At 45.9% G+C, this 14,555-nt stretch overlaps 1 protein-coding gene across 6 annotated transcripts in view; it reads left to right on the top strand.

Moving 5' to 3' along the window:
- Positions 1–14,555, top strand: part of ELFN1 (extracellular leucine rich repeat and fibronectin type III domain containing 1) — a 1,469,111-nt gene that overhangs the window by 253,487 nt on the left and 1,201,069 nt on the right. For all 6 annotated transcript variants that reach the window (XM_069647629.1, XM_069647625.1, XM_069647628.1 and 3 more), the window contains exon 2: positions 1,368–1,454. The gene's annotated coding sequence lies outside the window, so the exon portion shown is untranslated. The remainder of the gene's footprint in view (positions 1–1,367; positions 1,455–14,555) is intronic.

The raw sequence follows: 14,555 nt of genomic DNA, 5'->3' as shown, positions 1-14,555 counted from the left end.
TGTGGATTGAGGATGCATTCATTTGGCTGCCTGCAGTTAGGGGGTGCATGCTGCACATGTAGGGGTTGTTTATGGCTTCTTGATTGATTTGTTTGTTCATTCTGACTTTTAGAGGGCGCTGTCAGGGCTAAGTATGTATTGCACTATGGGGTCACATGGTACTGCACATGTTCGTGGTTTGTGGATTTCGCATTGTTTCTCTTGGCCAACCTACCTGATTCTCCGGATGTCGGCACTCCTTTCTCCATCCCTCCGACTCCCTCTATGCTCTCCATTCCTATGGTGGAGGCGCAGATTTCCTCCCAGGGGGTCAACTTGATGGGCGACTCTGAACCCCCCCCGGTAGCTGTGGCGATGTTCCTGTTCGCAGAAAGTATGCTGCGTACGCGGATCCGCAGGTCGTCCCACCGCTTGCGACATTGCTGTGGCGTGCGGGGTGTTGTCCCCACCGCACTTACGCGCTGTGCCACCAGGGCCCATATGGCCTTCTTGTTGGCAAGGGCCGTCCTGGTCATTTGACTGGAGAAGACGACGGCGGAATTTTCCTGTAGGGTCTCGGTGAGCACGGTCAGTTCCTCTCGGGAGAAGTGTACCTGCCGCTTGCGGTCACACGCTTTCTTGGCTACCTTTCCCATATTTATTTTTTTAACTGGGGTTGCTAACGGGTTGGGATGTGTGTCAGGGTCGGATTTTTTATGGTTGTGTTGGGATTCGGTTTTTATAGTTGTGCGGCGTGCTGTTTCCCGTTCCGGCCACATGCTTTTACTTCCGTTTCCGTATATTTACGGTGGCCGTAATTTGCGGTGCCCGCTCGTTACGGTGACCGCTCATTACGGTGACCGCTAAGATGGGTGGCGGTATTGCACCTGGTGCAGCGTACGGCGGCGGTAAGGGCCGTTTTGGGGTCATTTCCGCCATCGCAGCCTTTCGGATTCCGCCATGGCGTAATGCTCGTGCCCGATGGGTCGTGATTGGCCGCACTTTGCTCCTTCGTGCAATGGCGGAAACGCTATTTACGCTGTTGCGGTCCGGTCAGTCACTTTCCGCCAGGGTCGTAATGAGGGCCATTGTGTTAAAATACAGAGTTCCTACTACAGTAAACTGTGAATTTTGTGCTCACAACTCAAAGTCTATGTGGTAGGGCTGTCTGTGGGTGTTCTTTCTAAATAGTTACCAGTGTGACAGCCTGGAAAGCAACTCATCACAATCAGCACCGGGTGCCTTGCCCAACACTTCACTTCCTTCTCAAGGTGTTATATAGCACCAAATCTGCACTATATGCTCGTAAATGTTTCCGTCTTAAGAATAGTCTTTCTTTGATTTCCACACCTGTCTTTTCTGAAAGCTGTGCTTCTTTTCCCCAACAGTTGTCAATGAAGGGAAAGCATGGAAATGGAAACGAGACTGACAAGAATGAAGACGAGCAGCGCAGCTGCACAGATGATGGTGATAAGGTAAATTGAAATGGCTTTGCACGGGTGATTGACAGTTTCAGCAAGTAAAAGCAGCACTTTAATTAGAAGGCTTCATGGCGGACGCAAAAATAGATATTGCAGAACGCTTTGTTAAGATCCGACATACTGATGGACCATTTGCAAATTGCAATCATTTGTACTTTAAGTTTTTTAAGTATCTGCTATATTTCATGGACATCAAAGGCCATATCAACAGATAATTCGTCAATGGGTTAATTATTGTCTAATCCCTGCAAACAAAAGACACTGTGCAGCAGCCTAACGCTCATAAGTGTAACCAGTGAAAACATGTATTCAGTGGCAGAACTCGGAATGGGGGAGGGGGCTAAAAACATGCTGAGGGGAACTGCCTGGGTATATATGCTGGCGTTGCGGCAATCGGTGGGATCAAGAATAGTTCTGGGCCCTTTACACTGTGAGGGCTGTAGGGCCCCAGGCTTAATGTGTCATTTCTCATCAGTTTGTGAAAGCAGGTAGTATAGAAGACGTTCAGCGTTGAGTGCGCAACACAATGCGTGCATTGCATGCTATGGACCATGTCCACCCCTAGTGAGGATCAAGGCCCCAAACTGCAAATCACCCCTAATACGCTGCCAAATGAAAAGAAGTGCCTTTGGATTAAATCCAGGATAACGCATCCAGTGTTCCATTGGCTAGTCTGAGCGAGCATTCGGGAGTGCACTCTGTAAACATTGGTGACTTAAGGTGGACCTACACCATTGAGATGACAAATATTTCTCTCCCAAATGGAAGAATTTATAAAATCAAAGACTTTATCAACTGCAACACGAAATCAGTGGCGTATGCCATAGCATGCACGTGCAACAAAATGTATGTAGATAGTACAACAAGAAAATTAAAAACCATAATTCAAGAACATTACAGAGCTATCACAAGAAAAGACATACAATAGCCATTAGGATACCAGCTTAAGCGAACACAAAGAAGAAAAGACTAACATTACATTCTTTGGAATAGAAAAAATCTCAAAACCACCAAGAGGAGGTAATATGGATAAAATATTGCGATCCAGAGAAGCCTACTAGATTTTTACTTTGGACGCCTCCATAGTGGAATAAACATTGACGCAGAGATGATCCACTTACTGTAATACAACTTTTGTTAAAAAAGCTGTTCTGATATGTTCTTTCATGTACATGGACATAGGGTAGAATGTATTATTTATACCCATGTGTCTAGAGGTTAATGTGTGAAAAGAATAATCAGTGAAATATGTACTGTTTAGCCTTTACCTCTTACTATCTGTGAAAACTAGTACTGTAAATCACATTTAAATGTATTTAGATAGATTGACCCAATTAGAATGAATACTAAGAGGATCTAGTGTTTTCCTAAATTAAAAAGGTAAATTAAAGGTCATGTAATCATAAAATACATATGACCGCGAGCTACCTATATCTAAGAATTAACATGGATGACAGTCTTATAGATTGTGTTGAGGTTACAACAGAACTATCAAAACGTGAAGAAGTACTAACAAATTACAATATAGGTAATATTCAAAAATATTCCTGGCATATTTTGCAGCCCAAAAGGTCCCGAATTCAAAATGGCTGACTCACGATCACGTGACTATTTAGTACACGGGACCGCAAGCTGGAAATAAGGTCTAAGAAAAGACACGATTGAACAAACTGAAAGCAGGTTATCATGCCGTGACTCGAAACTTTAAGGTAAGCAGGAGCTCAAGCTATCTTTTGAACTCGCCTACCTAGATATCTCAATAAACAACGGGATACAAAGAGAGACACAGTATCTAAAAATCCTTTTTTTATTTAGGTAGACCACAGCAAATAGGCTAAAAGTTACTTTCCAATCAGGAAAACCTTTGGAAAACATAGAGACATCATACAAAGCAAAAGGCCTAAAAAGCTATTTAGTGAGTACAATATTCGGCAAACCTATTTATGCGAGTCCTTGCTCTAATATAATTTGAAAATTGTGTTGAAAGTTAACGTGTGTACAATATAGCCATTGAAGATAGGAAAAACCAAGCTTACAATTGTTTGCAAAAATATTATTTTTCTGTTTTTCTCTAAGCTAAACTGTATAACAAAGCCAAAGGAAAGGGCTTGTCTGTCCCTGGTGAAGATCTGTCAGTTACTTAATGACAGTGAAACACGTTTTGAGGGTTTACTTTTGGTTGTTTTAAAAAAATCTGATTTTGGATTAAAACATTTCTCAAACCAACAAAAGAGTATTGACCATAATTGAATTGAGTGAATTATCAACAGAAGTATTTGATTTTCAATGGAATGAGGAGTGCACAGAACATGTTTCCATTTCACAATTTTTGACTGTGGTCAAAGTGCCAGACAATTCAAGGATGAAGAATGGAGTTAATTCCCAACCTTATAAGCAACGCTCAAGCAGACGGCAACATCCTATGGCTCTCAAGATGCTTTGGACTACAACTCTCATGACTAATCACCATTAACTATGATGCCTAGGGCTGATGGGAGGTTTAGTCCAAAACATCTGGAGCGCCAAAGGTTGCAGACTCCTCATATAGAGGTTTCAAGCAACGAGGTCACACATAGGTAGCACACGTTTCAAAACCTAAGGAAGCAAAGCGAAGTTTGATATTGCAAGCATCTTGCAATGTTCTCTAGGTTAAGGTCTGTCACCCAAAATGTGTTTTTTGTTTTATTTTTGCTATGCTAGATACAAATGAACAGTGTTCAGGGCTGGGACCAAATACAGAGCATATTCAGGGTGGGGACCAAAAACTCTCCTCCTCAAAATCTGCATAATCCATAATGCTCCGCCCATGTCTCTGTACACATTGTAAATGTATTGCATCTTGCTACTGTTTTTGAGTAATTGCCTGGCAACCTGTGTAAACTAGCCTAGGCTTGTATTTCTATTCTGTATCCTTGTGTACATATACTATCTATTGTAACCGATTATGTAACAATGTACCTATGTAACAGAAACCAAGCGCCCAAATAACTCAGGGTTTGGGGTGCTCTACAAATAAACAAACAAACAGTGTAATACATGATAGCAGAAGAGGAGGGAGGGCCCATAGAACTCACCCAGGCGCACATTTATGTAAGAATTGTTTGTACTGACTTTAAACACAGCCAGGAGGTAGTCCATGGGGGTCAGTGACAAGCATGAAGAAGGTTTGCAATGATTACACATGTGGGGAATCCTGCTTCATTGCCACAGTGAACACAAGGGGTTCTCCTGTGGGATTTTGTCACCTTTACATATATGTGCAAAACCAGAGCTACTGAAAATACAATGCAACTGAATACAACTGGGCTTTGTACAGCGATATGTTTTCATCCTGTTGGTGTTGAAATTTTAATTGTGTAATCGTGTGTAGATATGTACTGATAGTCATGTGCCCCATGCGTATTAAAATGTCGTTTGTCCGAGATGGACGCTTGAGGCAGGTGGCTGCATTGTTGGCTGCCGGAGGGAAAATTAGGTCAAATGTGTGTGCGTTGGCATGTGTAGTTTTACGTACCTGTAGCCTGAACCCCTGTTCTTGACTGGAACACGCCAGGCTGAGTGCAAGTGAACCTTAGAAATAGCACAATTGCCAAATAATTAACATTTCCTTGGCCTTTGACAGCTGTTAATACTGATACTTCAGAAGAGGGCTCCACGAGCGCTTCATCACAGCCTGCAGGGAAGTGATGGACGAGCAGAATATTGCGAGTGTTGGAAGAGATGCCACGTGTGATTAGCATCCTGTCAACTGTGGGGAGAGCTGGACCACATTCTCTGCACATACGGGCAGCTTTCCCATGTGGGATGATAGCGGCTACTCTATGACCCACCTCCCCCCCACTTGACACATACAATGGAAGTACCTTAAAGGATAAGATCCAAAAAAAATGAACATGTGTCTCCGATTTATTGTGAATGTGGCATTGGGTATTTAGGAGCCACCAACAACATAAAGACATCAATATACAGCAACACACACACCTCCCCAAAGCCACCTCAGTTACTACAGAGTGACAGCTTCCATCTCAAGGATAGAAACATACAAGCATCAGTATACAGGAATTAAAACACCTCCCCCAAGCCACCACATCAACTACAGAGTGCCAGCTGCCATCCTAAGGACAGAAACATACACGCATCAATATACAGCAACACACACACACACCTCCCCCAAGCCACCACATCAACTACAGAGTGACAGCTTCCATCCTAAGGACAGAAACATAAACGCATCAATATACAGCAACACACACAGACCTCCCCCAAGCCACCCCAGCAACTATAGAGTGACAGCTTCCATCCCAAGGACAGCAACATACACGCATCAATATACAGCAAAACACACACACCTCTCCCAAGCCACCCCAGCAACTACAGAGTGACAGCTTCCATCCTAAGGACAGAAACATACAAGCATCAATATACAGCAACACACACACACCTCTCCCAAGCCACCCCAGCAACTACAGAGTGACAGCTTCCATCCTAAGGACAAAAACATACAAGCATCAATATACAGCAACACAAACACACCTCTCCCAAGCCACCCCAGCGACTACAGTGTGACAGCTTCCATCCTAAGGACAGAAACATACAAGCATCAATATACAGCAACACAAACACACCTCTCCCAAGCCACCCCAGCAACTACAGAGTGACAGCTTCCATCCTAAGGACAGAAACATACAAGCATCAATATACAGCAACACACACAGACCTCCCCCAAGCCACCCCAGCAACTATAGAGTGACAGCTTCCATCCCAAGGACAGCAACATACAAGCATCAATATACAGCAACACACACACACCTCTCCCAAGCCACCTCAGCAACTACAGAGTGACAGCTTCCATCCTAAGGACAGAAACATACAAGCATCAATATACAGCAACACACACAGACCTCCCCCAAGCCACCCCAGCAACTATAGAGTGACAGCTTCCATCCCAAGGACAGCAACATACAAGCATCAATATACAGCAACACACACACACCTCTCCCAAGCCACCCCAGCAACTACAGAGTGACAGCTTCCATCCTAAGGACAGAAACATACAAGCATCAATATACAGCAACACAAACACACCTCTCCCAAGCCACCCCAGCGACTACAGTGTGACAGCTTCCATCCTAAGGACAGAAACATACAAGCATCAATATACAGCAACACAAACACACCTCTCCCAAGCCACCCCAGCAACTACAGAGTGACAGCTTCCATCCTAAGGACAGAAACATACAAGCATCAATATACAGCAACACACACAGACCTCCCCCAAGCCACCCCAGCAACTATAGAGTGACAGCTTCCATCCCAAGGACAGCAACATACAAGCATCAATATACAGCAACACACACACACCTCTCCCAATCCACCCCAGCAACTACAGAGTGACAGCTTCCATCCTAAGGACAGAAACATACAAGCATCAATATACAGCAACACATACACACCTCTCCCAAGCCACCCCAGCAACTACAGAGTGACAGCTTCCATCCTAAGGACAGAAACATACAAGCATCAATATACAGCAACACAAACACACCTCTCCCAAGCCACCCCAGCGGCTACAGTGTGACAGCTTCCATCCTAAGGACAGAAACATACAAGCATCAGAATAAAGCAACACACACCTCCCCCAAGCCACCCCAGTTACTACAGAGTGACAACTTCCATCCTAAGGACAGAAACATGTGAGCATCAATATACAGCAACACACACACACACACCTCCCCCAAGCCACTCCAGCAACTACAGAGCAACAGCTTCCATCCCAAGGATAGAAACATACAAGCATCAGTATACAGCAATGAACACACATCTCCCAAGCCACCCCAGCAACTACAGAGTGACAGCTTCCATCCTACGGACAGAAACATATGAGCATCAATATGCAGCAACACACACACACACACACACACCTCCCCCATGCCACTCCAGCAACTACAGAGTGGCAGCTTCCATCTCAAGGACAGAAACATACAAGCATCAATATACAGCAACACATACACACCTCTCCCAAGCCACCCCAGCAACTACAGAGTGACAACTTCCATCCTAAGGACAGAAACATACAAGCATCAATATACAGCAACACACACACACCTCCCCCAAGCCACCCCAGCTACTGACACAGTGAGAGATTCCATCCCATGGACAGAAACATACAAGCATCAATATACAGCAACACACACACAACTCCCCAAGCCACCCCAGATACCTACACAGTGACAGCTTCCATCCCAAGGGCAGAAACATGCAAGCCTCAGTACACTGCAATACACACACCTCCCCTAAGCCACCCCAGCTACCTACACAGTGACAGCTTCCATCCCAAGGACAGAAACATACAAGCATCAATATACAGCAATACACACACACCTCCCCCAAGCCACCCCAGCTACCTACACAGTGACAGTTTCCATCCCAAGGACAAAACCATACAAACATCAATATACATCAACACACACACCTCCCCCAAGCCACCCCAGCTACCTACAGAGTTTCAGCTTCTATCCCAAGGACAGAAACATACAATCATCAATATACAGCAACACACACATCTCCCCCAAACCACCTAAGCTACCTACAGAGTGACAGCTTCCATCCTTTCTTTTCCTTCTGGATCTTTCCTCTGACTTTGACCCAGCCAATCATGCCACCCTGACAAACCATCTCCGTGACACCCTTGGTATCATAGGCCTGGCACCGGACTGGTTAACCTCTTCCTCTCCAACCGACCCTCCCAGGTTCAACTGGGCCTTATTCTCTCCCCTATCACCCTCTCCACCTACTGCGTCCCTCAAGGCTCTATCCTCTCGCCGTGGCTCTTCAACATCTACCTTGCCCCTCTGACCCATCTGATCTCCTCCTTCTCTATATACACTTCCAGTATTCTGCAGACACACAGCCCTCCTTCAAGCTTCCCTCTACTTCCTCATCTTCCTCCGCTCACATCCCTGACTTGCTGACTGCTATTCAAGCATGGTGTGCTGCCGATGATGTTTGCCTTAATGGCAGCAAGACAGAGATCCTTCTCATTGGGACCCCAGCTTCCTCCTTCCCTCCTACCCTCTGGCTGCCCTTTATGGGTCACCTTCCCTCACCCTCTTGTGAGAAAAACATCCTTAGTGTCATCTTTTTGACTCCTCTTTCTCCTTCTCACCTCTCATCGCAGACCTTGCGAAGAAGGTACACTAACAGCTGCACCTCCTCAGAGGCATTCTCCCTTTCCTCACCTTCACTGAGAAACTCAATGTCTCCAGAACTCTGGTCCTCTCTAGGCTGGACTACTGCAAGCCTCTTCCTCAATCTTTCTCTATCCTCCCTTTGCCCACTTCAACTAATCCAGACTAGGACTGCAAGACTTTTCCTTGCCCTCAAGCCCAGGGACCGCATCCCTCCAGCCCTAAAACCTCTCCAACGGCTCCCGGTTTCTGCTTGGATCAAGTTCAAGACCCTCTGCATTATCCACAAGGCTTTCTGGGGCCTGGGACTACATCCATCTCTCTGTTCCTAAAAACCTCCCTCCTAGAGCCTTCCGGGCTTCTGGCTCCAACTCTCTGCAGATCAGACGCTTCTCTAAGCAGACAGTGGGGTGGGTAGATATCTCCCCTCCGCAGGAGCCTCCCTCTGTAATCATCGCCCTGCCCCACTCAGGCCTAAGCCGGATCTCCTTAAATTCCAAAAATTGCTCATGTCCCTCCTTTTCTCTTCTTCCTTCCCTCTCCCCATCCCCTGCTAACACCCCCATATGCTGCAGTGACTGGCTGCCTGGTTACCTATGAATTCTACAGGGCACCAGCCCCCTCCCCACCCAATCCGCAATAATTGGCATTTGCCCTCCTGGTCTCTCCTTAGCACTTCCCTAGGCCCTGTGGCCCTCTTCCCCCCTCATGCACCCCCCCCACCTCCTCTTGTACTCGCTCCTCTTTACCCGGCACTTCCTTTCCCACCCTTGCTCCTTTCATTTCTCCCAGACCGCCCCCCCACCCTCTCCGTCACACTTTTTGTTACTGCACTTGCACGATACAAATGTCACATGGCCTAGTAGGACCGTTATTGTTATCTTTCTCCCTTGCCCCACCTCCCCTTTTGTCTTGTGGCACCTTGAAACACCATGGGGGTCATTCCGAGTAGGGCGCAAAGGGATACCGGGCACCGATAAGGACATCGGTGCCGGTAAACCCTTTGGGCCCTACCACGAGGTCCCTTTGCGGCCCCGTCCTTAACGCCTGCTTTTAACAGGCGTTATGGACGGGATCCGCAAAGGGACTTCAGAGCTAATAACAGTACCGTAATTTACGGTACCGTTATTAGCACCCTCCCCATTCCCATTGAACGCTATGGGGGCTCAAATGGGAATGGGGATTGACATTTTCAATGGGGACTTACCGGTCTCGCAAAGGTCGGACTAGACCGGTAAGTCCCCATTGAACAAGGGTGGACACGGTACCAGTGATGGTGCTAGTCATGGCGCTAATAGCGCCATGACTAGCACTAACCTCGGAATGAGGGCCCATGTGTTGTAGAGCACATTACAAATATCAAATAAATAAATAAATAAACAAATAAATAAATAAATAAATAAATACATACATACATACATACATACATAAATAAATAAATCCTAAACAGAGAAAGAAAATGCAACAATGCAACTCTGCCTCTTCATTCTCTAAAGAGAAATTCCCTGACACAGCTAATAGAGAACATCCTACAGCTCCAGGAGGAAACTGGTAGACTGCAGCTGCAGCAGCAGGATTGTGGACGCCAACACCCACAGCACTGCAGTAAACCTTTGAATCAAAGATCATTGCCTCCGACCCTTCCCAGCTGTAAGGTCATCTGCTTCCTGTCTCTTGTTCAGCGCCAGGAAGCCCTTTGAAGGTGATGTGGTGTGCTTTATAAGTCGTACATCACACCATTCCAAGGCCAGCGCATATTTGCTGGGAACATCCGAGACATCTGACCTCCTCCCACCATCCCTTGCAGGGGTCCCCGTCCCCTTTGCGGATCCTGGCTCGCCCTTCTTTTCTTACTCATGTGGTGTTCCTCGCCTATTGTGCACTTTTAGACAGGTGAATTCTTGTACTATAACTTTTCTTTTCAAATGGGTATGTACGGTACTGTGCTCGGTACTTTTCCCCACCTATTCATGCACCACTATTAATTCTTGCACTACAGCCCTGCTGCTTGACTAAAAATCTACAGACTGGTAATCCTTTGTCTGCACTACCACAATGTAGGTTTTAGTTTGGCACGTTATAAAACTTCCAAACAAAATTCAACGCATTGTTCAGGAAGATGAAAGGCAGAGAGACATGTCCCCGGACCCTCCCATTTAACTTTCCGGGAGACAAACACATGCAAAAAAATGGTTGTCAAAAGCCGCCTGGCAAACCAAACAACAGAACAAAGGACAATCAATGCAAATAGCTTGAAACCTGGAAGCACATCAGAGCAACAGACACAATCATCTTTCTACCTACAGTGCACCCGCCTATTCAAAATATGAAACCTATTATTGCTTAAAACAAGAATGGCAAGGAGTAGTGATGGCATTAGGCCATTATAGAAAAGATAGCAGGATTGTGATACAATTGTGGTGGTTTGTCGATTAACCAGATTAATATGTAATACGAGGATAAGCGCTCTGATTGAATGCATAGGTTTCATGAATGGGAGAGGGCTGCTATCCGATACTGAAAAGCATGACGAGTTAGAAGCAGAAAAGCAAGGCAGCAAAGCAAGGCTGAGTGGGAGGGCGAAAAGCAACGCGAGTTAGAAGCAGAAAAGCAAGACGAGTGGGAGGCAGAAAAACAAGGCAAGTGGGAGGCAGAAAAGCAGGACGATATAGAGGCAGAAAAAGCAAGGTTCAGTGGGAGGCAGAAAAGCAAGGTTGAATGGGAGGCCGAGGAGCAAGACGAGATAGATGCCGAAAAACATGGCAAGTGGGAGAAAGAAAAGCAAACTAATTTAGTTGCAGACAAGCAGGGCGAGTTAGAAGCAGAAAAGCAAGGCTAGTGGGGGGCAGAACAGCAGGCCGATATAGAGGCAGAAAAAGCAAGGTTCAGTGGGAGGCAGAAAAGCAAGGCTGAATGGGAGGCCGGTGAGAAAGGCGAGATAGAGGTCGAAAAACAAGGCAAGTGGGAGAAGAAAAGCAAGCTAATGTAATTGCAGACAAACAGGGCGAGTTAGAAGCAGAAAAGCAAGCAAGGCTAGTGGGGGGCAGAAAAGCAATACGAGTTAGTTAGTGGCAGAAAAGCTAGGCGAGTTAAAGGCAGAAAAGAAAGGTTGGTGAGATGCAGAAAAGCAAGGCAAGATTGAGGCTGAAAAGTAAGGCGAGTAAAAGGTAGAAAATGCAGGCGATTTGGAGGCAGAAAAGCAAGGTAAGTGGGAGACAGAAAAGCAAGACAAATTAGTGGCAGAAAAGCAAGGCGAGTGAGAGGCAGAAAAGCAAGCCTTGTGGGAGGCAAAAAAAATACGAATTAGGGGCAGAAAAGCAAGGCGAGCTAAAGGCAGAAAAGAAAGGTTGGTGAGATGAAGAAAAGCAAGGCAAGAGTGCGGCTGAAAAGCAAGGCGAGTAAAAGGTAGAAAAAACAGGCGATTTGGAGGCAGAAAAGCAAGGTAAGTGGGAGACAGAAAAGCAAGACAAGTTAGTGTCAGAAAAGCAAGGCGAGTGAGAGGCAGAAAAGCAAGGCTAGTGGGAGGCAGACAAGCAGAGCGAGCTAGAAGCAGAAAAACATGACGAGTTAGAAGCAGAAAGCAAGGCTAGTGGGAGGCAGAAAAGAAATACGAATTAGGGGCAGAAAAGGAAGGTGAGCTAAAGGCAGAAAAGAAAGGTTGGTGGGATGTAGAAAAGCAAGGCAGGATTGAGGCTGAAAAGCATAGCAAGTAGGAGCCAGGAGAACTAGACGAGTTAGAGGCAGAAAAGCAATTCGAGTAAGAGGCAGAAAAACAAGCCGCGTTAGAGCCGGAAAAGCAAGGTAAGTGGGAGGCAGAAAAGCAACACAAGTTAGTTGCAGAAAAGAAAAGCGAGTGAGAGGCAAAAAATCAGGCCGAGCAGAAAAACAAGACGAGTTTGAAACAGAAAAACAAGGCTAGGCGGAGGCAGAAAAGCAATACGAATTAGGGGCAGAAAAGGAAGGCGATCTAAAGGCATAAAAGAAAGGTTGGTGGGATGCAGAAAAGCAAGGCAAGATTGAGGCTGAAAAGCATGGCAAGTGGGAGCCAGGAAAGCAAGACAGTTATAGCCAGAAAAACAAGGTAAGTGGGAGGCAGAAAAACAGTGCGAGTGAGAGGTAAAAACGCATTACAAATTAGGGGCAGAAATACAAGGCGAGTTAAAGGCAGAAAAGCAAGGTAAGTGGGAGGCAGAAAAACAAGACAAGTTAGAGGCAGAAAAGCAGGGCGAGTAGGAGGAAGTAAAAGCAAGGTGAGAAAAATGCAGGCCTTTCTATTGGGCATTCAGCACAGTTCACTTGTTGCCAATTATTGCGTTTTTACAGACTTTCCTAGTTTCTGCCATCACTCTGTCCTTGAGGCCGCTGTCTCCAAGCGCGCTTGTCTTTTCTGTATTTGACTCCCAGCACAGCCATCTCGTTTCTCATCTTGTCCTAGGTCGACAAATTGGACATCATTAACTTGAGTAATGACACCTCCTGTTGTTTACAGTGTTAAGAGATTATCAAAACTATGGTAGGGAGCGCTGTATCAAAGACATTCTTGAATGGGCGGGAGGAGCATTGTCTCCTGAGGCAAGTGTAATACAGATGCAGAATTCCTCATGCAAACTCAACCACGGGCACATGGAACACCAGCCCAAGGAATATCTTCCCGCCCACCTAAAGGTTGCATCATTAGGCTTTGGGGGGGCTCCACTTAACTCATATACCATGTTGTGTGAATCGGGCGAGGACATACTCCCGAGTCTTCCTCTGGCTCACAGCGCGTTTTCCCTTTTGAACGTACTCCTGGAGGCTTACCAGTAGAGCACCAGGGTTGCCAAAACCTAGACACATTGTACATATGCACTTCAGACAAACACAACCACTTGAACGCAACGTTATCAAGTCATGATCGTGTACACGGAAAATATGTTTGGATTTCGATGGCTATGCTAATTCATACCGTGCATATATAAGGCGAAGCCATATTATAGTCTGCACTTTGGGGTACATTATTCCATACATCATGTAAAAAAAAGTACTAGGATTACTAGGGGGTGGGCAAACAGATATAGGCAAGTAGGCATTTGGATCCAAGTGAAAATAAAGGTCAAAACACAAGTGAACCCCTGTGCTCTACCAAACCCCTTGGCCATGTTATCTTGAACCAACTTTTCTTTCTGGTGAGAACAACATGTTGTTATATGTGTTGGTGGTTACGGGAGCGCTTCCATGCCTCCGGCCGCTCAGGAGAGCCTCTTTTCATGTTCATGGAAGGTACAATGCCCCAGATAATGGGCAATGCTGTGCGACGACCTAGTCGCTCCCTAGGAATGACATATTCCTGTTTCTATTGTTTTTTGTTGTTGACGCTCTTGGTTTTTTGTTGTCAGGCACAGATACAGCCGGGTTCTCATTTTTTTTAGCGTGGAACTTTCGCCCTTGTTGGTCCAGCGCTCTGACACCCTTTTGGGCAATGAATATTCAGATCCTTGATTGAGCTCATGAGTCACCATCCCGCGGGGTAAAGAAGGGGTCGGGAAGCATGTAGGTCCAATGTGAGCGCTGCATGTTTCTTACGGTAGGTGGCTGGGCAAGAACATTTAAAAAGGGGGGGTCACTAAAGAAACCTATTTCACACCCAGCCCTTTCACCTCCGATATTTGTTCTTTTTCCTCCTCTATATCCTACTGGCATGCGGTTACGTGTCGTTAACACTGCCATGGGTTTCCCCCCCACCATTGCCAAGGCCTTTCTTTGTGATTTCAATATTTCACCATCCAAAGCCTTCTAACATGTTCTCCTTCATTAACCCCTTAAGTGCCAAGGACGAGCTATCTCGTCCTTGGCACTGTGGAGGTAATCCCAAGGACGAGATACCTCGTCCTTCGCACTTAAGGGGTTAATGTATTTAGAATTGGTGATG

This window comes from Ambystoma mexicanum, chromosome 2q (assembly GCF_040938575.1).
Source record: "Ambystoma mexicanum isolate Mex_15411 chromosome 2q, UKY_AmexF1_1, whole genome shotgun sequence".
NCBI lineage: Eukaryota > Metazoa > Chordata > Amphibia > Caudata > Ambystomatidae > Ambystoma > Ambystoma mexicanum.
This window is presented reverse-complemented; position numbering and strand designations above follow the sequence as displayed.